Genomic DNA, 18,336 nt, shown 5'->3' with positions numbered 1-18,336 from the left:
ACATCTTGATTACATATTATTTGTTTTTAGTTTTAGGGCAGTATTTTGTCAGAGTACTGAAGTGCAGTTTTATATAACTTTGGGTATTAAACCAGTTAAAAATTTGAAACCTATTCTGCTAGTCCACAGATGGCATTGGTGTTTTGGATGCATAATGATACCAGAGACAATCTCGCTGGTGGGAATGATGTAAATATGAAAATGAAATGGAATGTATAGGTGTCTTTGCTGTCTGACTTATCGGTCAAAAATCAACATTTATCACTTGCCTGCTGTGTCTTCTATATTATGGGAATTCTGTATCACGCAGCCACATGATTTTTGTGTTGGGTATTGAACATTGTCTCCATGTATGTACAATGAAACTTTACTGGCTTAGATATTCGTACATAAACTTTGAATTGAGATCTAAAGTAAATGACCTAGATTATAAAGATAATATTGGCACTACATATATGGCAGAAAGAGGGATGTCCTGCCTTTATGGAAAAACTAAAATTTACTTCTAGCTAATTAGCAAACACAAAGTTTCTAGTCGAGGACCTTTTGTACAATCTTCCTACAATGCACCAGCAACAACCAACCATTCTTAAAGTGAAACTTGAAGTCAGCAGATAATATTCTCTTAATCCGAGTTAAGAAACTGTGTGTTAATAGTTCTTAAACTGGGCATAGAATAGGGTCTAGAATCATTTATATAAATCAAAAAGCTAATATGCACAAGGGTTAATTGGCAGACTCATCAGTTACTGCTGTGTAAAGTTCATCTAACCTCAATTAGGTTGACTTCATAAGTAGCCTTTAATATGGTCGCTTTAAACTCAACTGATAATGCCCCCCACACACACAAAATAATTTTACATTGCAACCGGGTATACACATGTGCACACTGTTGAAAGAAATAATCAGAAAACATTTAACACAAATGTGATATGTTTTCTATCATGTTAACAGATTTCATTTTTTAAAGCAATACTAGTTTTAACAAAATATATTTTATGAACAATGGACAGGTATTAAATTGATAAAATTTTACTGCTTTGAGGTAAAATGTAAGTATGTTTGAGTACATAGGAAGTGCCATATTTTTATTACTACCTGTGTATATGCTTTACAATGATTTTATTAAGTACATCATATTTCTTAGGAATATGTGTAATGTTTTTACAAGTGTTTGTAAATACTAACTTTTTTCTAGAAGTCACTTGAGACCTGTAGAATTTGTTCTTGTTTTGAATTCACTGAGTACTTTTTTGAATGTTTCTCATTAACTCTTACAGATTATTTTCATAGTATACTGCTTTCACTTTCTTTGTAGTCATTTTCTTAGAATTTAGCACATTGCTTGGTCTTAAAAGGTAGATCGAATAAAGGAATGCATGGATGGATGGATGAATTGTGAGTTCTGCTTTTCCATGTTTTGCTGGGTTAAATATACCTCTGAAAAAGAGGACTGGCTGAATGGAGAGGAGCCTTGGAGGTGGGAGGGAAAGTATGACCAAGACCTGGAGACAGGAAGGAGCATTTGTCATCTATACTCAGCAATGAGGTGGGTCCCAAAAGATAACAGAGTAAGAGAGTTAGTGGAGGAGTAGAACAAAAATAATTTGGGAGGAAGTACAATAAGGGAATGGTAAGGATGATAAACAGAGCAAGGGAAGAGAGAGAAAATTAAACCTAGATGTGTTGACTACTGCCAAATTGCTTGATTCTGATATAGCGATATTTAATGCTGCTTAGAAGTATTTGATAGCCATGTGATGAAGCTTTTTCCATCTTTTATAATGAGTTAAGACATCATCAGGGCTAGCACAGTAATATCTGCTGATATGGAAAGAATTAGGAGATATGGGCTTCATGTATTTAGGATTTGTATTTAAGAAGACCTCTTAAATATTTTAACAAAAAATAGGTCAACCCTAAATAAACTCAGCACTTTATTTTTTCCTAGCACTTAATCAAAATTTACAGTTTTCTTATTTCATTATTTGTGTCCCCCCTCCCCTCCTCCAATGGTAAGCTCCATGAAGTCAAAACCTGTTTTTTGTTGTTGTTGTTGTTGTTGTTGTTTTGTATCCATTCTAAATCCTCAGGAATAAATAGAATGCTTTACACATGGTTGTGTAGTGGTGAGGGCATAGATGAATGAATGGAAAGGACACACAGCAGAGCTAGAGGGCTCAGCATATAGAAGTTTGCCCGTAAGCTTTTTGTTTTGAGTTGGGAAGCAGATATTGCAACACTGGGCAAACACAGCAGAAATTTTCATAAGTGATTAAAGCAAGCCAAAATACCAATTGTCTATTATAGCATTCACTGAGTGGCTTAAGGGGCTGCCAGCAAATCCATTAGAAACTCTGTTTATAGAGCATTAGAACTCTGAAATAAAGAAAAGGAAAAAAATTGGTTCAGGATGAATTGTTTCTTATAAAATAGCCAGAAAATTAATTTTTCCAATTAACAATTGTACAGTAACCTTAAAGGATTTTAAAACTCAACATGTCCTATACATGCCCATGCTTTTTTATTCCATATTTCTACTTCCACTAGAGTTTTGCATTATATTATATAAAAACCCTTACTCCATGAGCATTACTTGATGAAGTAAACTTGTCATTTAATATGGTAATTAATAAAAAATTGCAAGTGAGAAGTAAAAATTCTTTGGGGTTAAGTGTATTACATTTGAATCCCAGTCATGTGATTTCATAGCAATATTTATCTTCTGAATTTTAATCTCCTCTTTGAATAAATGGAAGTAATAAAGCGGTTTGGTAGCATCCTTATAAAAATGACCAAATAACATATAAAATCATGGGCATAAGCTATGAAACCAGTCAATGGACACAGGTATAAAAATCTTTAATTTTAATTTAGTTTGTTTTCAATGACTAAAGCAAGAAAATATGGGGAAGAGAGATAGGGAATTAGCTTTTTCTGAGCACTTGGAGTAGTAGGCATTTTGTTGGGATTATTATTAATCATTCACATATTGTTTTTGCCTCCTTCTGTTTTTCTTTTTCTCTGGAAAATCTCAGACTATTTTCTCATTCTGTTTCTTCCATCTCAACATCCATTTATTAATATTTCTCTTAAACATTTTAAAATGTCTTCCTCTTTTTTGCTCTATTCTGTTTGTCTTTTTTCAAATCTAGCTCTGGTTTACAAATTAGCTCTTCATCTGTTGCGTTAATCTGTTACTGATTTCCTCCAATGCATTTTAAACTTCAGTTGCTCTCTCATGTGTTTTTACAGGTTACCTTTAATTTTCAAATTTGCCTCATTTCAACCCCTCTTTCAGGGCAAATCACTTAAAAACCACTTATTTTATAACCTTTTAAAAGTAGTTGCTCTCTAACTCAAATTTGTTAGTGTATTAATTTTCCTTTTTTTAGGTTTTTTGGTCAGCTGCTTCTGTTTATTCTTTGTAATGCTCTGTTGCAATTTGTTTTCCTCCAGGCTCCTCCCTGAATACATCTTAGTTGGCTTGTAGTGTGGGAATGGCCCCCTGTGTGCATTTGTATTTGTTTTTGCCATGTGTTTGAAAGATGTTATACTAATTTCTTGCCTTTGCATCTCTGACACCAAGAGTTACAAATTAGAGGTTTTAAATTATCGCAAGATACAACCACTTTCTTCTCTTGGAAAAATTTTTTGTCTAGACTCCAGAAAGCCACAAATACCTTGTATCCTTCTCCCGAGGGATGGATTTTTGTATACTGAAGAGTGCAGCCTTAAAAGAATAAACAAGACCCAAAACTCCCCTCTCATCCTTACATTAACACTGTAAATGCTGGCCATAACCTTGTTCCATTATAATAAACAATTCCTCCCCGCTGACGCCCATATATTTAAATGAGCTATAGAGGCCTTCTGATTGAACTAACATTTTTTTATTACCTGTTCTCTGTAGGGCATTGTAGATTCTCCTGTTACTTTCTTCTCTTCTAAAGCATCCTGACCATCCCCTCACTCTGAGCCCAGGTAAAATGATAGCATGAGGGTTTTTAGATGCCTAAAATTTCTAATATTTTTGATATTAATTAAAACTTAGTAATGCTTTTATCTCAAATCTTGTAACAAATTGTGCTAATGTCAAGAACTGTATCATAAATGAATTGAAATGACTGAGTTTGTAATCATTCTTAAAGACTTTTATTACCTAATATGTGGTGGTAATTTTGGAGTAAAAAGCTACCCCTCGAAGGAATTAGTTGAACAGTATTTGAGTCTCCAAATTGGCTTTTTATTCACTTTTAAGTTTGGCTCATTTTTTTCAGCTCTCACTTTAGTATTTAAATTAGGGATTATAGAATCTTAACCCCAAATTATTAATTAAAATTAAAGGGATAGTGTTTGATACTGTCATGCAAAATGACTATTTTTAACCTCAAATGGAAGTACATTTTCTCAGAATGGCAATTTTGATACACATGCTTCTAAAAAGGTAAAACAATTGCCCAGAGAATACAAGCATTTGGGGATAAATGGTATCTTAACAAACTAGAAATCTTAGATTTTTAGCAATGTTAATGTTAATTTCTGAAGAAGGAAAAATTGGGATCCTTCGTAGGATTGGCTCATAGTCATAAATTGCAAAGATAGATACTTAGTTCCTGTAAAGCAAAGGCTTCTGTCATGATTAAAGCCACCAAGAAACTCATACACATGACTGTATTTCCCTCAATCTTACCCAGTGGGGAATTTAGCATAGCATATATATATATATATTTATGCTAATGACCATAATCAAAATAGTAACTCTACCTTAATAATTAACCACAAAGAAAGTGCATTTCATAAACTTAAAAGGCAGAAATTAACAGGAGTTGGAACTTAACTATTAAGGATGGAGTCTAGCAAAAAAGGGAAGTCTGGTCTACAGATGGTGAATGAGGAAAATAAAAGCCAAGAATTCTTTTTATATTCAGGCCCAAATTCATATAAAAAACTTCCAAAGCTTTGCTATCAAAATGAATGTCTTTCCATTTAAATAATGAAAGTAATATGTGATTGCAATGCCGTTATAAATAATTACTAATATTAACATGCTGTCAGAGCTGATATGAATATAATTGGTATAGTTGCTTTGGAGAGTACTTATTTGGCAGTACTTAGTGAAACTATGTATAGTCCCTGGAATCCTGCAATTCCACTCTTGGGTATTAGTGCTTCAGGAAAAACCTCACAGAGGTGTATAAGGAAACCTACATTTATCACCAAAGTTGAAGCCAACCTGGAAGTCATTCCAGGGAAGGGGGGAAGTAAAATGAGATAGATACCTAAGATGGATTTTTTCTTACTGATGTAGGAAAAATATTTACTAGATCTATTTGTACCAAAATGGAAAGGTCCCCAAAAGATACTGTTACGTGCAAGAGAGTAAGAAACAGGATGAGATAGATATACCGTAAGTAAATACAAGAAGTAAACTAAACATAAATCAATGCTGTATTTTTTGTACACATGCAAATGAGTACATGGAATTTAGAGATAAACTGAAAGATAAACTGTTGTGATAGAAACAGGGTTGAGAGTTGGAAAAAAGAAAATAATGTAAACAAATGAATAAAAAGGCTAGTGAAGGGCTCTAGATAATATAAAAATTAACCAGGGGCCTGAAGTAATAGCTGGTAATGAATTGAGACAAATAAGATGATTTATGCAGCATATTAATAAATACCAGGTTAAGATCTAGAAAGCAGGAGAAGACCTTATATATGCAGTTCATCAAAAATGTGGGATTCTGTTCTTGATCCCAGGAACATCAATAAATGTGAAGTAAATTAATTCTAATATGTGTACTTAATTTTTCTATGTTTTAAATTTTATGCAAAGCACATAAACTATTTCTACAATCATGGAAGTAGTGAGGGGGAAACCTATCGGACCCACTCTTTTTAAGGGATAGCAAGAGACCAAACCCATTGAAAAGACCAATATATTTTCCTCCAAAACCAAAAGGAATAACAGGGGAAAAAAAAATTTCCTAAACTTTGAGAAGGATTACTTTTTACCATGGAAATAACCTAATGAAAATCTGTGTACTTAGTGGTTCGTCCTCAGTGAAAGCTTATAGCTATGCTGCTCTGTGGGTAAGCATCCTATTTCTGGAGAACATCAAGATCAAAATGACTGGAAGTGCTTTAAGTGGGAGTGGACCTCCAAAATGAACTTAAAGGTGTAGTTGTTCAAAGTCTTTTAATAATCCATTTCCTGGTTCTTAATTCTTTAGTTCTTGATGACTTTTAAATATATATATATATTATAATATATATTATATATATGTGTGTATATAATAAAATTTTAAATATATATATATATATAATGTGTGTATATAATAAAATTTTTCCCCTGGTATCAGATGTTTTTAATTGATTAGGATCCTTAATTTAAATCTCCAGCCTTTGAAACAGCAGCCAGAAAAGCACTAGAGTAGGCTTTAAGATAAAGTTTCAAAGTCAAAAAATATCAATCATTGTCCTCATCAAAGAAGAAGTAGTAAAAATAAAGAAAAAAGGCAAAGGTAGAACATGAGTTAAAAATGTCTAAGATGCTTTAGAGATGTCAAGTGATTTTCACTTTAATTTTGAGGCCAAATTAAAGGAGTTTCCTTAGAAATTGTCACTATCTTAGAAAACCAAGGAAAAATAGATTCCTTCACCATGTTTCCTCTATTACTACTTTGGCCAAACTGGAATTAGAAACTGAGGTATTATGTTTTTCTTCAATTTGGAATTTGGAAAGCATTCAATGTTCTCTATGGTCATTTCATTTAGAACACTTATTGTTAGGATGTATATTAATTTTAAAATTTAATGAGCTGAGGTCATATTGGTCACAGGAAAATAGTTATGTCAAAGAGATATTAAAGGAGAAAACTCTTTGAAATCATCCCTCCCTATGCAGGTTTACTCCTGGCAAGACAACCGCTCTGTCCTAGACAACTCTACCCAGTCTTGGTCAAAGTGCCTAAAACCACCGACCCAGTGAGTTAGTATATAACTAAATTGGTTGTCTTCCTCCCTCTAAGAAAAAATCCAGCCTAAGGCCGTCATGCCCTTCAGTCCTTTTTACCATGCTGAACTTAACAGCATAAGATGCAAGTTCATCCTGCATTAGCTGGACTTAGAACTCCATATTGCTTTGTCCAGTCCCTGCTCTGACATGACCACGCATCCAAGTTTGACACTGAAAATTGTTGATAGCCAGGCTCTGTCATCGATATCATCCATCTTTTGTGTTCAGGTTCAATTGATGTTCGTAAAATTTAGCTCTCCTTTGAAGGCACTGCTTGTCTTGGAGTTTTCTCAAAGAGTGGTTCTATTTTCTCTCACCCCATGTGCCAGTGGTCCTAGAGGCTGAGTGGATATCCTCTTTGCTCTTCACTGCTCCTATCCGGTCACTTTTCCTCCCCCTTCTCTCATGTGCCAGTTCCCCTGAGACGCATATAGTCAACCCCTATACTGTCCTTCCTTGCTGCAGGCATCTATCCTTTGGGGAAGTGCTCCTGTGCCCTTCATTCAAGATTTCAGTACCTGCTTAACCGTCCTCCAGCACCACCCTTTTTAAATCAATCATTCCAGTATCCACATAATGATCCCTCCCACCCCCCTCCTGGGTTTTGTTGCCTCCAATTATCTTGTTTTCTACCCCGTATCAGCTGCCCATTTCTATGATCAGACCAAAGATCGTCATTAATAATAACTACCTTTTTATAATCTCAATTTCCAAACATGATACAGTCAGACCACCACTTCTGCAACTCGTCCCTTCATTCTGTTGGTCCAATGGGACCACCGATGCATTGGCACTAACACAATAACTCCTCCAGTGACTGATTTCCTCATGTTTTTTCTTGACCGTGTGTTTCAGTAGACCACTCAGTCCTCACTCTCAGCTTTGCTTCCCTTTTCTCCCTTCAGTCCTGCCAACTCAAAAAGGCCTCAATGCTGATGACTGAACTTCTCACATATTTACTACCTATAATATGGCTGGAGAAAAACAAATACCCATTTTGGTGAATTCATTTTAAATCCATGATGACAACCTTAAGTGGGTCCTCAGGGTTCTTTGAAAATCTGTTTCCCAGGTCTGTTCACCCTCTTTGAGACAACTATTTCTTACCGTCTTTCCTTCCAGGCTCTTCAGTCTGTCTCCATTCTGAGCTGATGTCCTTGCTGCCTATTTCATTAGTGAAAGACCATTAATGAGGGGATGCCCACACAGGTCTAGCATGAAATCTCTCTACCTCCATCTGAGCCCAGAAGGCTTACCTTGCTCCAGTTAGAATGGCTTCCTTTCCCTGCTCCTATAGTGAAGGTCCAGCTCTCCATTTTGTGAAGTGAATGACCTTTTCTCTGACCCATTCAAGAACATTCCTCTTACAATTATTCCTCTTCTCCCTGAAGAAAGGATTTTTTTTTCCTGCCATATGTGATCATTCTCCTCAGTATACAAATATGTCTCAATGTCTCTAATTGAAAAAACATTATTTTGGTTCCATGTCTTTATACAGCTGCCATCCCATTTTTTTTTCCCTCCACTTTGGAGAAAATGTCCTTGAAAGATTTGTACCCATCTCTATTTTATTTCTATTGAAGTTAAGTCTAATCAAGTATTTCCAAGCACTTACTAAATATTTTCCCGATATTATCACCAATGAACTTGACATTGCCAATTCTATTGAGTTACTCTTTCATTATTTATTTTTAATTTATTCTTTAATTTCAGTAGAGTTAACATACAGTGTTACTAGTTTCAGGTGTACAAAATAGTGATTCCACAACTCTATATTTTTCAGTGCTCACATCAGTGTACTCTTAGGGTTTTCTGTATGTAGAGTGTCATGTCATCTGCAAATGGTGAAGTCTTAATTTCTCCTTACTGATGTGGATTCCTTTTATGTACTTATTTTTTTGTTTGACTGCTGTGGCTAGAACTTCGAGTAGTATGTCAAATAAAAGTAGTGAGAGTGGACATCCTTGTCTTTATCCTGACCTTAGAGGAAAAGTTCTCAGGTTTTCCCCCATTAAAGATAACGTTAGCTGTGGGTTTTTCTTAGATGGCCTTATTGTGTTGAGGTATGTTCCCTATCAACCTAACTCATTGAAAGTTCTTATCATGAATTGTTGTTGTACTCTGTCACACGATTTTCTGTGTGTATTGAAATAGTCCTATATCCTTTCTCCTACTCATACCAATCCTCTTATTCTTTCTCTCACTAATGTAATACATCACACTGATTTGTGAATATTGAGCCACCTTGTATCCCACTTGATTGTGGTAAGTGAGATTTTTAAATGTATTGTTGGATTTGGCTTATTGTTACTTTCTTGAGGATTTTAAATATCCATAGATAAGTTCTTCAGAGATGTTGGCTTGTAGTTCTTTTATAGTGTCATTATCTGGTTTTGCTGTCAGAGTAATGCTGGTTTCATGGAATGAATTTAGAAACTTTCCTTTCTCCTGTATTTTTTTTTTTTTTTGGAATAGTTTGAGAATAGGTATTAAACTCTTCTTTAAATGCTTCATGGAATTTTCCTACGAAGCTCTCTGGTATTCAGCTTTTTTTTGGTTGGGAGTTGATTACTGATAAAATTTCATTGCTGGTCGTTGGTCTGTTCAAATTTTCTATTTTTTCCTGATTCATTTTTGGTGTAACTTTGGTATATGTTTCTAGGAATTTATCCAATTGTAGGTTGTCCAATCTGTTGACATAAAATTTTCCATAATCTCTTAGAATCTTTCCTATTTCTGTGGCATCAGTTGTTTTTCCTCTGATTTCTGACTTTGAGTCCCTGCTCCCCTACTTTTCCTTTGATGTGTTTGGCTAAAGGTTTATCAATTTTGTTGATCTATTTAAAGAACCAGCTCCTGGTTCCCTTGATCCGTTTGATTTTTATTTTAACTGTTTTAGTTTTTTTAAGATTTATTTATTTTTTGAGAGAGTTGGGGGAGGGGGCAGAGGAAGAAAGAATCCTGAAGCAGACTCTGCTGAGCATGGAGCCTGACATGGGGCTCAATCCCAGAACCCTGAGATCATGAGTTGAGCCAAAATCAAGAGGCAGATACTTAACCAACTGAACCACCCATGTGCCCCTGTTTTAGTTTTTATTTCATTTATTTCTGCTCTTAATGTTCATTATTTCTTCTGGTTTGGGGTTGTTTGTTCTTTTTCTATCTCCTTTAGGTGTAATTTTAAGTTGAGATTTTTCTTCTTGAGATAGGTTTGTATTGCTATAAACTTCCATCTTAGAATAGCGTTTGCTGCATCCCAAAGATTTTGGACCATTGTGTTTTCATTTTCATTTGTTTCCTGTGTTTTTCAATTTCTTCTGTCATTTCTTAGTTGACCCACTCATTGTTGGGTAGCACGTAATTTAACCTAAATATATTTATACTTCTTCCAGATTTTCTCCTGTAGTTGATTTCTAGTTTCACAACATGTGGTTGGAAAAGATGCGTGGTAGGACTTTGACCTTTTTTAATTTGTTGAGACTTGTCTTATGGCCTAATAAATGATTTATTCTAGAGAATTTTTCATGTGTACTTGAAAAGAATGTCTATTCTGTTTTAGGATGAAATGCTCTTGTGCTTCCTACTTTTCTTACTCCATCTTGTATTTCCTTTTGACTCAGAGTCCTGTAGGGCTGGTTTAATAATCATGATTTCCTTTAAGTTGTGTTAGGGAAACTCTTTAATTTTTAATTTTCTTTCTGTTCTGAATGATACCTTTGCTGAATAGATTATTCTTGGCTGCAGGGTTTTACCTTTCAACACTTTGAATATATTATGCCATTGTCTTCTGTACTGGAAAGTTTCTGCCGAAACAGCTGCTGATAGCCTTTTGGTGTTTCCCTTGTATGTAACTGTTTTCTCTTGCTGCTTTAAAAAATTTTTTGTCTTTATTATTACTTTTTGTAATTTTAATTTGTGTCTTGGGGTGATTTTTTTTTTTTTTTGAGGGCTCTCTGTGCATCCTGGATAGATTTGTTTCCTTTCTAGATTTGGGATGTTTTCAGCTATTACTTCTCCAAATATATTTTGTGCCTCCTTTTCTCACTTTTCTTTTGAGATCTCTTTAATGTGAATGTTACTATGCTTGATGGTGTTGCTGAGTTTAAGAAGTCTATTCTCATTATGCAATACTTGTTTATCTCTCACCTGTTCAGTTTGATTGCTTTGCTTTCTCTGTCTTCCAGCTCACTGATCTGCTATTCAGTTTCCTCTAGTCAATTTATCTAGTATATTTTTAATTTCTTCATCTCTGGTTCTTTTTCGTTCTTTTTGTTGAGATTCTTACTGAGACCTGCCACTCTTAAGTCCAGTGAGTATCCTTATGACACTTCTTTAATTTTTTTATTCTTTATCTCCATTTTGTTTAGCTCTTTTGTTGTGATTTTTGTCCTGTTGTTTAATTTGAGACATAGTCTTCTGTCTTCTCATTTTGTCTCTTTGTGTCTGTTCTTACCTGTTAGGAAAGTCACCTAGGTCTCCTGCTCTTGAAAGTAATGGCCTTATGAAGAATTCCTATAGTGCCCGTCAACATAAGGTCCCTTGTTCAGAGGCTGGCACTTTAGGGATATCTCCTATGTATACTGAGTACACTCAACTTTTATGAGTCAACTGCATTTGCTTTCAGTCCAGGCATCTGCAATGTTTTCTTTGTCTGTTGTGGGCAGGGTATGGTCCCTTTGTTAGTGGGCCAGTCTGGGGCTGCCTTCAACCTGAGTTAAGTCAGACCAGGCATTTGCCAGAGATGCAGTAATGCCAAACTGCTGGGCATTTTGCTTGTTTTGTCTTGGGGGAAGCTTAGTTGGTGGGTGGGGTTACAGTCCTATCTGATGGATAGGATTCACTGCTGGGTTGCCCTGGGACTGGTACATGGGGTTCTCTTCCCTTCTCCCTGGGGCAGGAATCACTTAAGAGTGTTTTGGCCTCTGTTGGGGTGTCTTGTACATTGTCAGGCTTGTTGGGACCATTTTATTTTTTTTTAACTTTTTGTATATTTTTTATTGGAATTTGATTTGCCAACATACAGCATAACACCCAGTGCTCAACCCATCAAGTGCCTCCCTCACTGCCCATCACCCAGTCACCTCATCTCCCCACCCACCTCCCCCTCCACTACCTCTTGTTTGTTTCCCAGAGTTAGGAGTCTCTCATTTTCTGACACCCTCTCTGATATTTCCCACTCATTTTCTCTCCTTTTCCCTTTAATCCCTTTCACTATTTATTATTATTATTATTATTTTATTGGAGTTCAATTTGCCAACATTTAGCATAACACCCAGCGCTCATCCCGCCAAGTGCCCCCCCTCAGTGCCCACCACCCAGTCACCCCAACCCCCCACCCACCTCCCCTTCCACTACCCCTTGTTCATTTCCCAGAGTTAGGTGTCTCTCATGTTTTGTCACCCTCACTGATTCCCTTTCACTATTTGAAAGACTCCCTGCTGAGTAGATAGTCTGACCTGGGGCTCAATTCCAGGACTCCAAGATCATGACCTGAGCCAAAGGCAGCTGATTAATCAACTAAGTAATGGGGAGGGGTCGGGGGAATGCTCTACTCTTTCTAAGCTGTACTTAGTGGGGCTTTTTTGTGTGTTTTCTCTTTAAGAGTGAGGACTCAGTTTCCTCTCCCTCCTGCCTCTCCCAGATCGAGGCCAAGGATTCTTAAAGTTCTAAGTGTTAAGCCCCACTGATTTTAAGAACTCACAAATTTAGGCCCCTCTTGGTTTCAAAGGGAGATGTTTAGGAAATTTGTCTTGCCACTGCCAGGTCCCTGGTGACTGATGTGGGGTCTACTTCTGTTCTCTCTCCATGCCTGCAGTATCCCTCCCTCCCATAGACAATCCTGTGTGTTGCTTTGGTTCCTGACTGTGTCTCCTCCCTCCATCCCCTCTTTATTGTGATCTCTTCTCTACATTTAGCTGTGGAAAGTCTATCCTGTCAGTCTTGGGGTTGTTTTCTTTATTATGTACTCTGATGTGGGATTAACTAGGTGTAATGATTGGATGAAAGGAGCCTGGGATCCTCCCACTCTGCCATCTTCCTGGAAATCCCTATTGATTTATTCTTAATTCTTACTTGATCTCATTATAGCAAAGGGCATGGTTGATCACTCCTTCCAGAATACTTCATTTAGCCTTCAGGACAATAATATTTTTTTCTCCACTTGTGCCCTTATCATGATAACTTCACAGTATCACAGATACCCATGGACCAATTTTCAAATTTTTACCCTTTCTCTTTTCATTGTGTTGATCAAGTCCAGTTTTTAAAACCATCTTTAGCCCTGATCTTGCCCATGAAATTCAGACTTCTTCAGTCTCTATACTTGGATTTATAAGTGAAGTCTGAAATTCATCCCCCAAAAGACTGAAATCTTGTTTATGATTCTGCTTTTCTCAGAATTGTCTCCATTTGAATAAAAAGTTCCGTTTACTCAGTAGGTCAAGATCAAAGTGTAAGAATCATCTATAACTCCTTTCCTTTTCTTAAAATTTCTTTCTCTCTCACAGTTCCAATGCAGTTCAGTGGCAAAATGAGCCTGTTTCTTCTTTGAAATATAACTAGGATCTAATTACTCTTCATACCGCCATTGATATTGAGATACTATCTCAGCTGAACTCTTGTGATAACATTCTAGCTGGTCGATCTCTTTTAACTTTTATCCCCCACAAACTAATCTCGTCAAATAAGCCAGAACAGTTCTTTAAAAAGGCAATTCTAGTCAAGTAACTCCTCAGCTCCAAATTGTCCAAAACCTTCCAAGCTCTCTCAGAATAAAATACAAATCCTGAACTTGGGGGCCATGTAAAGGATTCATTTATCCAGACTCCAATTTATTCTCTTATTCCCACCATTCATCCCTGAGCTCATTGTACCAGCCATACTAACTTCCTTTCCATACCTCACACAATAAGCCATATTCCTGTCTCCTACCTTTGCATTTTGGGGAAAACGCTTCTCTGACTCTGAGCTCTCCCTCATCTATGTAACTTGCTACCTCATTTTATTTTGGTCCCAATTACGGAATTGCCCCTTCAGTGAGGACATTTCTGACTCTTTATCTAAAAGAATACCACTGACTCTTCCATCTATCCATTTATTCTGCATTTACTTTCCACTCCTCTGACTTTTATTTTTATCATGTCTGTTCTAATTAAAATCATTATATGGGCATGGCCTATTTTATTCACTGTTATTCCTTATTATCTAGAAAAGGACCCAGCATTATAAAAAGAGCTCAGTAAATAGTGTATGGATGAGTGAATAAATCCATGAATATCCTTTGGCAGTACACAAAGAAAAACAATAAGTTTTTTTTTTCCAATTTACCATTTTTCAATTTAGCGTATTGTGGTGGCAATACATAACAGATTATATTTAAGTCATAATCTTTTTTTTTTTTTTTTTTTTTTTTTTTTTTTTTTTTTTTTTTTTTTTAGTATTAAATGAAGGTAAACATGGTCTTGGACTTCTGGATATGGAAAAGGAGACATTGAGAGGCTGAAAAGAGGAGGAAAAGGAACCCTGTAATCAATAGAAAATATCAGAAAAGACCATTTGAAGGGGGCACCACTAATACACATTTGAAACAAGCCGTGGATATGTTGTATGAAAACTTTTAGGGTATCTAAAGAAGTTGAAGTAATTTTTCAGGGGAGTAAATGTAAAGCATATCTGTTGTTTGGGATTTTTAACTTGTACAATTCATGGCTGAAGTTACAGTGAATATGGAAGGGATGATTTCCTTATGAAATCTGAACTCTTCACAATTCTAAGTGTACTATTCTTCCAACCAAGACTTCCACCTCCATCAAACCCTTTCCTTGTGACTACTTTCCCAAAGTCTTGACACAAAGAATGATATTGGTAAAAACTTCTCCGTTCCCATTCATGACTCAGTTTCAAGCCCCTCCACTTACATACTGCTGTCTTCAATCCATGAATATTATGTTCTTTTTCACCTTCTCCCCATTTCTTTTTATGCTTCCTTACCTGTGTCATCTCTGAATTATAGCTTCCTTTTATATACCATCTCCCTTCTTGTCCCTCTTTTTCAGTTCTTTGCTTTTGGAAAAGGAAAAATACTAGGCAAAGGCAATTCCTCATCCACTCACTACCTACGTTTGAATTTTAATTTAATGAAAAATAAACATCAACTCCAACTAATTTTACTTCATGTTCATGACCACCAACTTCAAGTGAGCCTTTGGAAATGCCTTTGCTGGTCATCTTGATTGCTTCCCCCCTGTATTCTATTTCTAGCCTTTATTTCCTTTAGGTTTCATTAGCTATTCCTTTTCTATATTTATATAATGTCTTTGATCATTGATTTTTAGCACTTATTCATTTTTAATGTATTCTTTTAAAGCTATAAGCTCTACTCATAAAGGAGTTTAACTGTAACTCATAGGTTTCCTATGTCCTATTATGTTTTGACCAGTTAGTCAAAATGTTCTAATTTTCATTGTGATTTCTTTTTTGACCTAACAATTTTTAAAAGAATATCATATTTCAAACGTTGAAGGTTGTGTTATTAGTTTTGAGGTCAATTCTGTGATGTTCAGAGAATATACTGAGATTTAAATCCTTTAAAATTTGCTGAAACTTTAAGGCTAGCCATGTAAAAAAAAAAAAAAAATTCCATTTGAAATGACTGTAAACTATGTACCTATTTGATGTCAGGTTACATGTGTCAGTTACATTAAATTTATTAATTGGATTGTTCAAATATTCTGTAATAGTTCTATCAGTTACTAAAAGATGTTTGTTAAAATCTGTCTACGGTTTGTGTATTTTTTTTCTGTTCTAATTTACTTAATATATTGTGAAGCTATGAGACTGGAGGCCTACAAACTTAGAATCATTATACCTTCAGTCGACTGAAACTTGTATCATTATGAAGTAGTCTTTTTTCCTCTGGTAGTTTTGCCTTAAGTTCTATTGATATATTAATATGACAATATAGCTACACCAGCTTTATTTCTATTATTGACAGATGGTTTTCAACCTTTTTGCTTTCAGTCATTTTGTATCCTTAGAGTTAAGACCTGTCTCTTGGAGCAGATATTGTCTATGTTCCCTCCATTCCCTTGGACCACTTACATATCCATTCCTGTGCATACCAGCTTATCAACATCCAACACTTAAATCAATTTTGAGGACTGCCCTCAGGCTGCAGCACCCACTTTGCCCATAGGCAAAAGTGTCCAGAAATACCTGGGAATTAACATTCCCCAGAGGCACCCCTTAACTTATGACTGACAGGTATGGAAGGATGAGTACCTCAGTTTGCTTGAACTTTGGCAGGGTTGTGCACTTTGCAGTACTTTCTAGGATTTCCTCACTGTTTTAAGCACCAATCATGCCCTCTGGCAGCTGACTTGACAGCGTCCTCTTGATATACTGCCTTGCCTTCCCTATATCACATCTTCTCCTATCCTTGTTAATAGGCTACTTAAACTTGATTCCTTGGCACAATGTCTGCTTCTAAAGTAATCCAAACAAAGAGGGTTTTTGAAACAAGTTTTCAAATCTAGTTTGAGGTTTGTATATTCGACTATTACTATTTTACACTTAATAAAATTACTGACTTAAGGATTTAAATCAATCCATGACTATTTGATTTGTATTTATGCTACCAGTTCTAGGCACTTTAATTTTTAAGGATTTTCAAGTGTTGTGCCTCTTGTTGGCTAATAAGCCATACATTGTTCTGCCATTCTTAGTAGTTTTTAGTTATTACAATATGCATTTTGACTTACTAATGTCTGCTATAAATGAGTACTGTTATTTCCTATAGCCATTCTTTTATTAAGGACTTCAGATGATTTGATGCTCATAGGAAATCATTGATATAGATAAGCCTATATTACATTGGTAAGTCAACATTCTAAGCTGGATATATTTAATCAAGAGACCATACTTTTAAGGCAAACACAATATGTGGTATAAAAGATGCTCAAAAGTATTGATTTATTCCTTCCAATTAAAAATATAAAATTGTAAATGAAATCTTGTGCCATTGTTCTTACCTGACGTTTGCAAATAAAGAGTTTACCAACCTCTCTCCTCTCTAATTTTAAAGATCAAAAAGAAAAAAAAAATAGTAGCACTTTGGAAAATCACAGCCTACTGTTAGCATTAGAAGTGGGGTTTACGGAGTCTTGCCTGATTGATTAGGACACCGTGTACTGAAAGGAGGATGTACTTTCAGGTGGACTCTAAATGATAAACCTTGAGATTACACTTCATTGATAGTCTTTGTCATAAGATCAATAAATGCCAAGATTTCCACATTCCAAAGTCCAGAAATGGCACAGTGATATGGCCCACAATGTTAGGTAACACATTTGTGGGGTAGGGAAAGGTAGTAAGGAGGAGATAGTGTTATAGTTTGAAGACCCACAAAACTTAAGTGCTAGGGATTTGATGTTTCTGCTTTGCTTTTAACGCAAAGGGATTAGAGAAAATACATGCAAACACAGTTGCCTTTATCACTGGCTTCATTTTTAGTAGCAATAATGGTAAAGAGAAGATTAACATTATATGTGCATTTACATATATATGCAGAAGTATGGAACTAAAGAATACAGATGAGGTTGAAAAAGAAATTAGCTTACTCAGTGCCTTTATGGAAATGAATATTGAAATCCAATTATGTAGAATCCTTTCTATAATACTACCCTGTATCAAACAAAGAGAGTTCTGAATCAAATGGTTTTATTTTGGACCCTTCATACCCAATAACCCCACTGCCCTTTGTCTGTGGATTTAAGGACTGACTTAGTCATTCCCTGCCCTTAGTTCTTTGATGCCAGCTATGAGTGAGGAAAGATGGATATTAGTCCCCTGCTGTATATGATACTGAATGTGTAAGTGCTTTATGAGAAAACCCTGTCAGAAGATCACAATGTATTTCGGTGTCTGGGGTTTTGTCTCCTTAAGCAACTTTAGAGTAATGAGATCAGTCAGAGAAAGCTAAATAGTTCCTGATAGTGGGCTGGAACAGAGATAGGATGTAAATAGAACGGTGGCTCATAATATTACAGTAAAACTGGGGTAACTGCAGCCTTGGTAATAGAGATGGAGAGAAAGGGAACTCTTGGCAAAAATGCGAAGTCAGCAATGCCTGTTACCACCACCCTTATAAGCCTTCTCTTCATAACTCAAAAGTGACCAATACTATTCAAACAGTCAGCTTTTACTTAGTTTTCCCTTTATAAGAGTAACTAATATACCCACTAGTTATCATGCTGTGTCAGAGATAGATATATCAGACTTTTAGAAATTGATATACTAGTAAAACATAGAGCTAACTCT

At 35.7% G+C, this 18,336-nt stretch overlaps 1 long non-coding RNA gene across 1 annotated transcript in view; it reads left to right on the top strand.

Moving 5' to 3' along the window:
• Positions 1-16,970, top strand: part of LOC118350060 (uncharacterized) — a 33,220-nt gene extending 16,250 nt beyond the window's left edge. The window contains exons 2-3 of the long non-coding RNA XR_004803179.1: positions 3,914-3,984; positions 14,457-16,970. This is a non-coding gene — a long non-coding RNA (uncharacterized LOC118350060). The remainder of the gene's footprint in view (positions 1-3,913; positions 3,985-14,456) is intronic.
• Positions 16,971-18,336: the final 1,366 nt, after the last annotated feature.

Source organism: Canis lupus, chromosome 10, assembly GCF_003254725.2.
Source record: "Canis lupus dingo isolate Sandy chromosome 10, ASM325472v2, whole genome shotgun sequence".
Taxonomy (NCBI): domain Eukaryota; kingdom Metazoa; phylum Chordata; class Mammalia; order Carnivora; family Canidae; genus Canis; species Canis lupus.
This window is presented reverse-complemented; position numbering and strand designations above follow the sequence as displayed.